The following is a 10134-nucleotide window of genomic DNA, read 5'->3' as shown; positions in this document are numbered from 1 at the left end:
TTAAACATTAAATACCCTTCGTCCGCTGAAGCATTATCTCCTCAAGGGTTTAATGAACTTCGGACGAAGGATTTAAACATAATATTACGAAGGTGACAAAAATAACATAAAACGATGTAAAATGTAAAACATTAAAGATAGATATGTTGGAGATAAATGACACCATTCACATATTTATTTTTAATACAATTTTTAAGGTATGATTATACCTTCGCCTTGACAAGCAATAATCCCCGAATGATGCTTTCGCAATTACAGGAATGCGTGAACAGTAAAGCGATACTGTTCACTATTTATAGACACAGGACACAGACTGTGAACAATTACAATCATACCCCTCATAAAAGTTTACAACATCGACTCAAACTCTTATGGACTAAAAGGTCATTCTATCTTTAAGTCGGTTTGTAACTCCGAAGCTTCATGGGCGACACCCTTCGACATTACGTACAGACAGCTTCAACCGAAACTGTTTCTTCCTTCAGGACCTTCGGCGACGAAGCATGGTCCCAACAGCAGCTGTTTGGCTGAGGGGTTTGGTTTGCCAAAAGCACTAGCTGAGTCTAAGTCCATTTTTAGCTTTTTCCAATTCTAGCATAATTAATTTAGCTAAGTTTGATCCTTCTAAGCATACATGGTAGCAAGCATTTAGTACAATCAACAAGTTAACTCATATAAAACTCATTTCACTTCTTACTCAATGTAGTACAAGGGATCAAGCAGTCTCATTAGCTGCGAGAAGCAGACAATTCGAATCGAGTTTTAAACCTTGCAAGGTAAACCTAAACACACGACATGTAGGGGCACTCCGTTCCCACACACGTCAACCGCCCCCATCGATCCCCCGTTCGTGGCCAGGGCTCATTGCCTTGGCATACAATGCTCCACTCACCCCGGCTTCCGCCGTGCAGTGACCGCACTTGTACCCATCATAGCTAGCATGAGAGACCAAGTCTCAGGTCGCATGAGGGATAAAGTCTGCGCTCGGCTTCACTCAGGTACTAGGTTTACCGGTTACCATATATCTCGACATGTGTTTAGTATGTTCAATCGCTTGACTCTGGTACCCACACATTAATCCTTAATTCCTTTTCCCGTCTCATGGACAAGGCATCCTCCCTGGATCCAAGTCCATAGACCATCATAGATCCCGTTATCAAGTTGAATACAATCAATTCCGGACCTCGCGGGAGTGCTAGAATAATCACTCGACTTCTACCGAGATCCTAGTTAGCATAGCAGCTATTCGACCTAGGAGACTAGTATCCATCTCAAAAAGGAATCCTGAATTCATACAACTAAGGTTTCAAGCAACTCCTACACTTGAGTGCACATTACAACCCTACAAACATTAAGTGTAGTAAAGTAGCATATATAAACGGTTATGCATAAAACCGGGGCTTGCCTTTAATTGCTGGGGCTGCAGGGAGATCCTCGATGGCAGTCTCGGAAGCTTGCTCCTGATCTTCCTCTTGGACAACTCCTTGCTCAGGGATGAGCACGTACTCTCCATCAGCGAGATTGCAATCTAATGAATGCAATGAGTAAGATACATGCATGGCATGATATGCAATGTAGCAACAAAAATTGGATGGTGAATGATCAATTTAATATGGAGCTTACTCTCATTATTGAAGATTTTGTGATACATTTAGCAAATTAGGGTCAAGTTTGATTAAGCTAATTGGTAAGTTCATTTTGATGTTCCACTGATTTCTGTTTAATGTTTTAGTGAGAGTTTTATTAAAATTCCTAGCTGAATTCATTGTGGTGAGATTCATTATTCTCTCTACTTCACCTCTATTTCTCTTGTGCTTTTAAGGTGAGTTTGAACTACAACATAGCTTAATAAATTTCCAAAAATTCTGCAAAAATTACAGTGGCTTCTTACTGGTGTATAACTCTCTGTCTCAAAATTTGAGGCTTAAAAAGTGAGTAGTCGTCTCTGTATGAAATTATCAAATATTAGGGCAGAGAGGGTGTTTTGAACTACAACTCCCTTTTTACAGTGGGTTGTTCTCTAAGACTTATTTTTGCTGGTATTTAGATGCTATAACAGGGCTTTGTACAAATTTTTAGTCACTAATACCCGTTAGTTATTTTGCTATGATTTTCTAAAGTTTCTAGCCAAAGGGTGCTTTCTACTACCACTATATTTGAAAAATATCAAACAACAGATTTCTAATTTTTCCTATCTTATTCTTTGTGCAAGAGCAATCATTCTAAATTTTGGTAACTTTTTGCTTAAGGGAAAGGGTGGTAGGGATTTCTTAAATTTAATGGCCTTTTTCATAAAGTATTGGCAATGGGTATTACTTTTAGGTTTGAATAGGTTTTACATTTTTCTCTAGTGGTTTATTCTCTTACTAATCTGATAAAAATTTACTTGCCCACTGTTCCACACTTCTTGGCTTACTTATGATTTAATTGAAATATGGCTCAATATCAAGTTATATTTGTTCAACCTACTTAAAATGATGGGCTGGGGTGTTTATCATTTTTACAGTAGTGTCCTAGTGGTTACAAGTCTACTGAATTTTTCTTACCAATTTTAGAATTGTTCTTATATTTTTAATAATGGTCTTTCTAGTTTTATTAGTGCCTAATAAAATATTTCACCTTGAATTTGTTCTGGACTAGGGTTCCCTTTATTTTTCCTAGGTTCTTTATTACTTAAGTGAACTAGGAAAAATACTTGCATCCACTGTTCATTATTTTCTAATACCTTTATTATTTTTCTAAGTTTTGGGCAAATAGGGTTTTTAATAAATAACCTTGTCTAAATCTTCTATACTGGGGTGCTCAATATTTTTAAACAGTGTCTAAGTGGGGTTTATACTTATACAAATTTTCTCAAGTTCAGCATAGAAGCATAACTAATTTTTTTTCTTTTTAATAAGGTTTGGGTAGTTTCCTTATTTAATTTTAAACTCTAAAAATCAATACAGAAACCATAAAGTTTAGCATTTTTATTTCATATTCCATAATATTTTGAATCCAGCAAAATTGGTTTGGCTCAATTTGGTGGAATATTTCTCAAGATATGAATTTTCTAAGTTCTCTGCTGAATTTAAAAAGAATAATCAGAAATGGTTTAAGGGAAAATGGTTTTGCGTCTAGGTCCCTGGCGAAAAGGTTTTAAGTGTATTACAGATAGGTCCTCGGTTCACTATTCATTTGAGTCTATGGCTCTACAGAAAACCCCCTAGGGTTTCTCGAAATCGAACTCGCGATCCTTCCCTAATGGAACAGTGGCCGTGGAGGAAGAAAGGGACGGAGGGGCTTACCAGTGGAGAGACTACTCCGGTGAGGTGGTCGAGGATGTAGGGGAGGTCCTGAGGGTGACGGTGATGTGCGGGTCGCAGTCGGGAAGGGTCGGAGTCGGCTGGTCCATGTGTGCAGGCAGAGATGCTCGTCGGCGGCGAGGAATCTAGCCTAACTAGGGCACGATAGATCAATTAAATGGGTCAGGGAGCTTCACCAGAGATCAAGAAAGGTGTGAGCACGAGGAATTTGAGAATGGCTCACCGGATTACTTGGTCTACGCGCGGCCGTGGGCGACTGAAGTCCGGCGAGGACGATCTTAGGCTTCCAGTGAAGTTCTGCCGGGTCCGAGAGCTTGGAAAGCTTCACGGGCCACATGCGAAGCTAACCAAGGGACAGGCGCAGCTTGGACACGGTTGAAGCGAATTGGCCACGGTGGCCGAGGCTTGGGCAGTGATGGCGGGCGGAGGAGAGCTCGACGGAGCTAAGGGAGGGGTGTCTGGCCAGCGAGGGTGAGCGCGGGGTGAGGTGAGGCGCGCCCGGGGAAGGTTTTAAAGGCACGGGCGAGCGCGGCTGAGGGGAGGCTCTGACAAGCGCTCGGGGCGTGCGCGGGCGAGCGCCAGTGCATGCTTTGGCGTTTGGCACAACGTCGAGCACGAGGCAGCGCAGAGAGAGGTCGTGTTCAAGCGCGGATTGGCTCCAAATCTTTGAGATTATGGCCATGATCCCATTGAGAGATCTCTTCCCCTGAAATTCCTTTGTCGTTTGTGTGTGGAGGCTTGCAGGTTTCGCTGACTGGATCAAGAAATATGGAGGGGTGAAGTTGGGTTTGTCTCACTGCCGAGCATAGAGAGAAGATCCTGGGTTTGACATGTCCAGATCACGCGTCCCAATGCCATCTTCTGGTATGAGGTGGAGGGGTTAGTTAGACACATTTTGGTCAACGGGAGCTTAGAGTTTTGAGATAGAGATCAAGGTGAACATGCTCAGTTTTGGTTCAAAGGCTGAAAATTCAGAAATCTGAATTTCAGATTTCCCCATTAAACCTCCACTTGAATGGCTTGCTTGGAGTTTTTAACAAACTATTTTTGCCAAACTTTTATAATCTTTATTGTAGCTTAGTTAGTGTATTTCAATTTATATAATTGGCCTAAGCCATGATTTCATGTTTTTCATGGTCTTTTATCCCTTTTCTCTCTTTCTACTTAAGTGGCTTATTTAGGGTTGGTATTAGGGTTTCAACATTTTCCCCCTTTTTTTGAAAACCTCATTGGTTTTAGACATGATTCTTTAGATATAAACTTAGTGGGTCTTTTATTCTTAAGTTGATTTGGTGCTTCTTGCTCAATTTGGCTTACATGAAATGATGGCACTAGAGTTAGTATTGAGGAGAACCCTAGGTGACACTGGGGTGTCACAGCCTTCCCCCCTTAAAGGAATCTCGTCCCGAGATTCGGGTCGGAGTCCTCCTGGGGTGAACTAAGGGTTAAAGCTTTCTTGATGTGGGTGATTTATTCATTAAGGTTCTTCTTGGTAAACTGCTCTTCGAATGTCATCCTCTTTGCAACTTCAGAAGGAAGTCCTTTTAATTTTAATCTTATCATTATCTCATTCTGTTTTAAGATCATTTTTCTTATGTTTTGATTCAAAGGGCAGGGGAGGGGTTGGGCATGATTACGTACCAATTCCCTTAGGTAGATAATCGGGGAAGTTGGAATGCAGAAATTCCTCAATCTCCCAAGTAGCCTCTTCCTATGAGTGATTACTCCATTGGATCTTATACATCTTGATCGATTTAGCCCGAGTTGATCTTTGTTTGCAATCCAAAACCTTGGAAGGGTACTCTTGGTACAATAGATCTGGTTCTATCTCCAATTTTGGTCCTGCTATGATCTCGGTCGGTAATCGAACACACTTCTTCAGCGGGGATACATGGAACACATTGTCGATGGCAAACATTTTTGGAGATAACTTCAACTTGTATGCCACGGGTCCACATGCTTCTATGATCTCATAAGGTCCAATGTAACGAGGGGCTAACTTGCCTTTGATTCCAAACCTCTGCACTCATTTGGTGGGTGATACCTTCAGATAAACGAAATCTCCCACCTCGAACTGGAGAGGTTTCCTTCTCCTATCATGGTAACTCTTCTGCCTGGCCTGAGCAGCTTCTAGATTCTTCCTGATTAGTTTGACTTTCCTTTCGGCTTCAGTCACTAAGTCAGGTCCAAAAATTTCTCTTTCTCCAGGCTGAGACCAATTGAGGGGTGTCCAACTCTTCTTCCATAAAGAGCTTCGAAAGGTGCCATCTTTAGGCTAGATTGACAACTGTTGTTATAAGAAAACTCTGCCAAAGAGAGGTGCTTATCCCAGTTCTTTCCACAATCGATCGCACAAGCTCTCAGCATATCTTCTAGACCTTGATTTACCATTTCGGTCTGACCATTAGTCTACGGGTGGTAAGCTGAACTTCTGATTAGCTTGGTTCCCAAAGACTCTTGCAGTTGTTCCCAAAATCTGGCAACAAATTGGGCTCCTCGGTCAGAAACAATGGTCTTGGGCAATCCATGCAAACACACGATTCGGTCAATGTATAGCTCTGCATACTTCTGAGCCTGATCTAGATTGGGCGGTGGCAATGCAAGAGGAGCTCAACAATTTCACAAGAAATGAGGTATGGCATTTAGTTCCACGTCCTAACCAAAATGTTGTAGGTACCAAGTGGGTATTCTGCAACAAACAAGATGAGCATGGTGTGGTGACTAGGAACAAAGCCCGACTTATTGCCAAAGGTTATTCACAAGTCGAAGGTTTGGATTTTGATAAAACCTATGCACCCGTAGCTAGGCTTGAGTCAATTCGTATATTACTTGCCTATGCTACTTACCATGGCTTTAAGTTGTATCAAATGGACGTGAAGAGTGCCTTCCTCAATGGCCCTATCAAGGAAGAGGTATATGTTGAGCAACCTCCTGGCTTTAAAGATAGTGAGTATCCTAACCATGTTTATAAGCTCTCAAAGGCGCTCTATGGGCTCAAGCAAGCCCCAAGAGCATGTTATGAATCGCTGAGAGACTTCCTTATCACTAATGACTTCAAAGTTGGTAAATGTCACACCCGGTTCTGGGGGCAAAACCGAATGCATAGCATATGTGTGCCAAGATCTATTTTCCACACATATGTTGACGTCACAACTGTAATATATCAAAAGACAATGCAATAAAGGCGTAAATAGAGTAGAATAGTCTTTATTACAACATCCAGATAATAGTATCTTAAAATGTATCATCAAAGTAAAGCGGAAATAACATGGGTAATCTCCCACAGGAAGATGACCGGCGCATTGTTAGACTCAGTATTCATCGAAATCTCCATCAAGGTCTTCTTCATCACCCTCTGATCAAAATATTAGCAAGGGTGAGATCACTTATGGTCGGGGCTTAGCAAGTGGTGGAAAAATTAATGCAAGTTTAACAAGGTGAGGCTAAGGTTGAGCAGTAAGCATTTTAGTCGGTCAATATTTTATTAACAACACGTGTCTTACTAATAAGTGTGTATCCCAAGTATCCCATTTACACAAAGGTATAATAGTATATCAAAAACACTTAAACAAACCATTGACAGATCATCAGATCTCGATTTATTGTCCATCTTTAAGTTCAATTATCATGTGAGGGTCCAAGTTGCTCTTAACCATGAAGCACGACAGACATATCAGTTTTACACTCTGCAGAGGTGGTAAAACTTTGCCCACAAGCCATGTATCCCATCTAGCCTGGGCTGATCAGACCCGTAAACACTGCCGAGGTGAATGGCTAGGGATCCATTATGAGGCTTTCACAAAATACAATTAATACAAAGCAACCTGCTAAGGTTTTCATGTCGGTGTGGAGGCCCTCTAGGCGAGGTACCTTAGCCAAGAATACGTCCTCATGTTAACGTGAGCTGCCACCACTGCCGCTCCCCCTCTTGCCCATATTTCAGGTAAGGTTGCTAGGTACTAAGCATATAAAGCTAATTACCAAAGCCAGAGCCATGATAGCACTCGTGGTTGCACTGTTATCCTGGGTGGTCACTCCATGTTCCAATTAATATGAAATAATCTTGTTTAACCATCGGGATAACATCATAACACCAATTTTATTTCCGGGACATTAATATCAAACAATGAGTGACATCAAAATTATCAAGTTGAGCGGTAGCTTAAATTTGCAAAGCATAGTATTTTCCTAGGGTAATCAAGGAATACAGTTGGTAAATCTAGGAAATCCTTAATTAGGCAAATCCCATCAAATTATGCAATATATCCAAAAAGTAAAGATTATTATATTCATTAATTGGGTACAAATAGAATATACAGAGGGAGAATCCACTTGCCTTTGTCGAAAGTTTCCTGTGGGTCGTCCTCGAACGCGTTTGGCTCGTCTACCTCACAGTCCACTTCTAGCATCGATTTGCGTATCGCACATAAAAAAGAATACATACGCCAAATATAAATAAACATACACCAGTACATGGGTAATCATTCACCATTACATTCACATTCATACATCACACTTATCACACTCATAAATACGTCTTAAAGCGTAAATACTTATTAATTCATTATAACTATTACCGCGAGTCATTATTGATGAAATTATGAGTAGGTGGCTATAATAATAGTTTTATCTAGTATTAATACGTATTAGCATTCTTTATGAAAATAAAGGCTAATTATTACTAATAATAGACTGATAGATCTTTTATTCCTTTTATTTCTAAACAGAACTTATGTGTATAGCTAAAATGGTTCATTCATGATTCTACTAACATTAATATTCTAAGAATCAATATAAATTACTAATTAGGATTTTTATAACATAATCATGGTTATTTTGACATAACAAGTATTTTACTAATTCTAAGAAGTTAAGTGTTATACTTATGGACACCTTTATTTTGGCTAGTAAAAACCTATTTGTGTTACGACTAGTGATATTCTTTTAGTTTTATATTTTCTTCCTAAAGGAAAGTATCATTAATAATAATTGGAGATAAATCATCTAATAACCTATAATATTTATATTGCCATGAATTCTATACCATTTACTAATTCTATGTTAAGAAAAGCTTCTATTATCTATTAAAATGAACTTATGATTTTAACCTTCCAAACCAATTCCAAAATTCGTTGTGAACAAAATTAACTATGAAATTACATATCTAGTATTTTTATCACCAACATGTGTCTACCAATTTTTGTCATACTTCTCTCTAATCCAACTTTCTAAAAGTCATCGTAAACAAATAGCATGACTAATAACGGTGCACTAATTTATCGCATATATCTACCAAAAATCCATAGTGCACATACGCATGAATTCCGAATCACAACATTCTCATATAACAACACAATAATTATAAAATTCACAAACTGAATCAAACAGTGATTTCGAAAATACATAAAATTATTTTGGGTCATCTTCCACCTTGAGCTTGCTTGTGTGAAGGGGAGACCTCGACGGGGGGGGGGGGGGGGGGGGGGTCGGCCGAGTGGAGAAGGGCAGGGGCTCGGCGTTGGGCAGCTCCAGCGGGGGCTGTGTGGTCTATGAAGCTCCGGTGACGGCATGGGCGAGCAAGGAGAGTGAGAGAGAGAGAGGGCGAGCTCAGGTAGGGAGGAGAGAGCTCCATGGCACGGTTGTCCTATTTATAGAGTTAGGGAGGGGAGAGGAAGAGCCAAGGAGAGGGAGAAGACGGCGGCGGCGCCATCAAGACGCCATTGATGGCGTCGACCATTACTCGGCCATTACCGGCTTGAAGAGAGGAGAGTGGGGAGGGAGAGGAGTTGCGGCTTGGACGGGCGTGGGTGCGGCTGAGGTCGAGGCGCGACGGTGGTGCGGCGGCCTGGGCGCGGGGTCGGCGCAGCGCGCCCTAGCGGCTGGATGGGCGCGTGCGTTGCTCCCTAGCAGCATGACTGGGAGAGGGAAGGAGAGAGGGGCCACGGGTTGGCGGCACGTGTAAGAGAGAGGAGGGGGAGAAAGAAGGGTGGCTGTGGCTGGTTAGGGCAAGGAGGGCGCGGCTGCGGCTATTGGGCCCCTAGTGGGCCGTTAGGGTTAGGGTTAGAGTTTTAGAACTTTCTTTTTTTCTTTTCTAATTACTAATGTAAATACATATATAAATAATCTAAAAATTTATAATAATTATACCAAAATTATTTATAAATAGAATATTTATTTTTGGACCAATAATTATTATATTATTTACTTGGATTTTCATTTAAGAAGAAATGCTATTAAATATCCAAAATCAATCATGAGAAATCAAAAATTATTCCAAATGCAAATAAATAACAAACACTTGAATGAAAAATTTATTACCATAATTACCATTAATAACTAAATGCATTATTTTTTAGTTGATGGTTTTTATAGTGTTACAGTAAAGCTGATCCTACTCTCTTCACCAAAACTATTGCTAAAGACTTGTTTGTATGTCAAATTTATGTTGATGATATTATATTTGGGTCTACTAACAAGTCATATTGTGAAGAGTTTAGTAGGATTATGATACAGAAATTTGAGATATCAATGATGGGGGAGTTGAAGTATTTTTTTGGATTTCAAATCAAGCAACTCCAAGAGGGCACCTTCATCAGCCAAACTAAGTACATTCAAGATCTACTCAAGAAGTTTGGAATGACGAATTCCAAACCCATCAAGACTCCCATGGGAACTAATGGGCATCTCGACCTCGACACGGGAGGTAAATCCATAGATTGGAAGGTATACCGATCGATGATAGGATCTTTACTCTATTTATGTGCTTCATAACCGGACATTATGCTTTCTGTATGCATGTGTGCAAGGTTCCAGGCAAATCCTAAGGAAG

The sequence above is a fragment of the Zea mays genome, chromosome 10 (assembly GCF_902167145.1).
Source record: "Zea mays cultivar B73 chromosome 10, Zm-B73-REFERENCE-NAM-5.0, whole genome shotgun sequence".
In the NCBI taxonomy this organism is placed as follows: Eukaryota; Viridiplantae; Streptophyta; class Magnoliopsida; order Poales; family Poaceae; genus Zea; species Zea mays.
Note: the sequence above shows the minus strand (reverse complement) of the source record.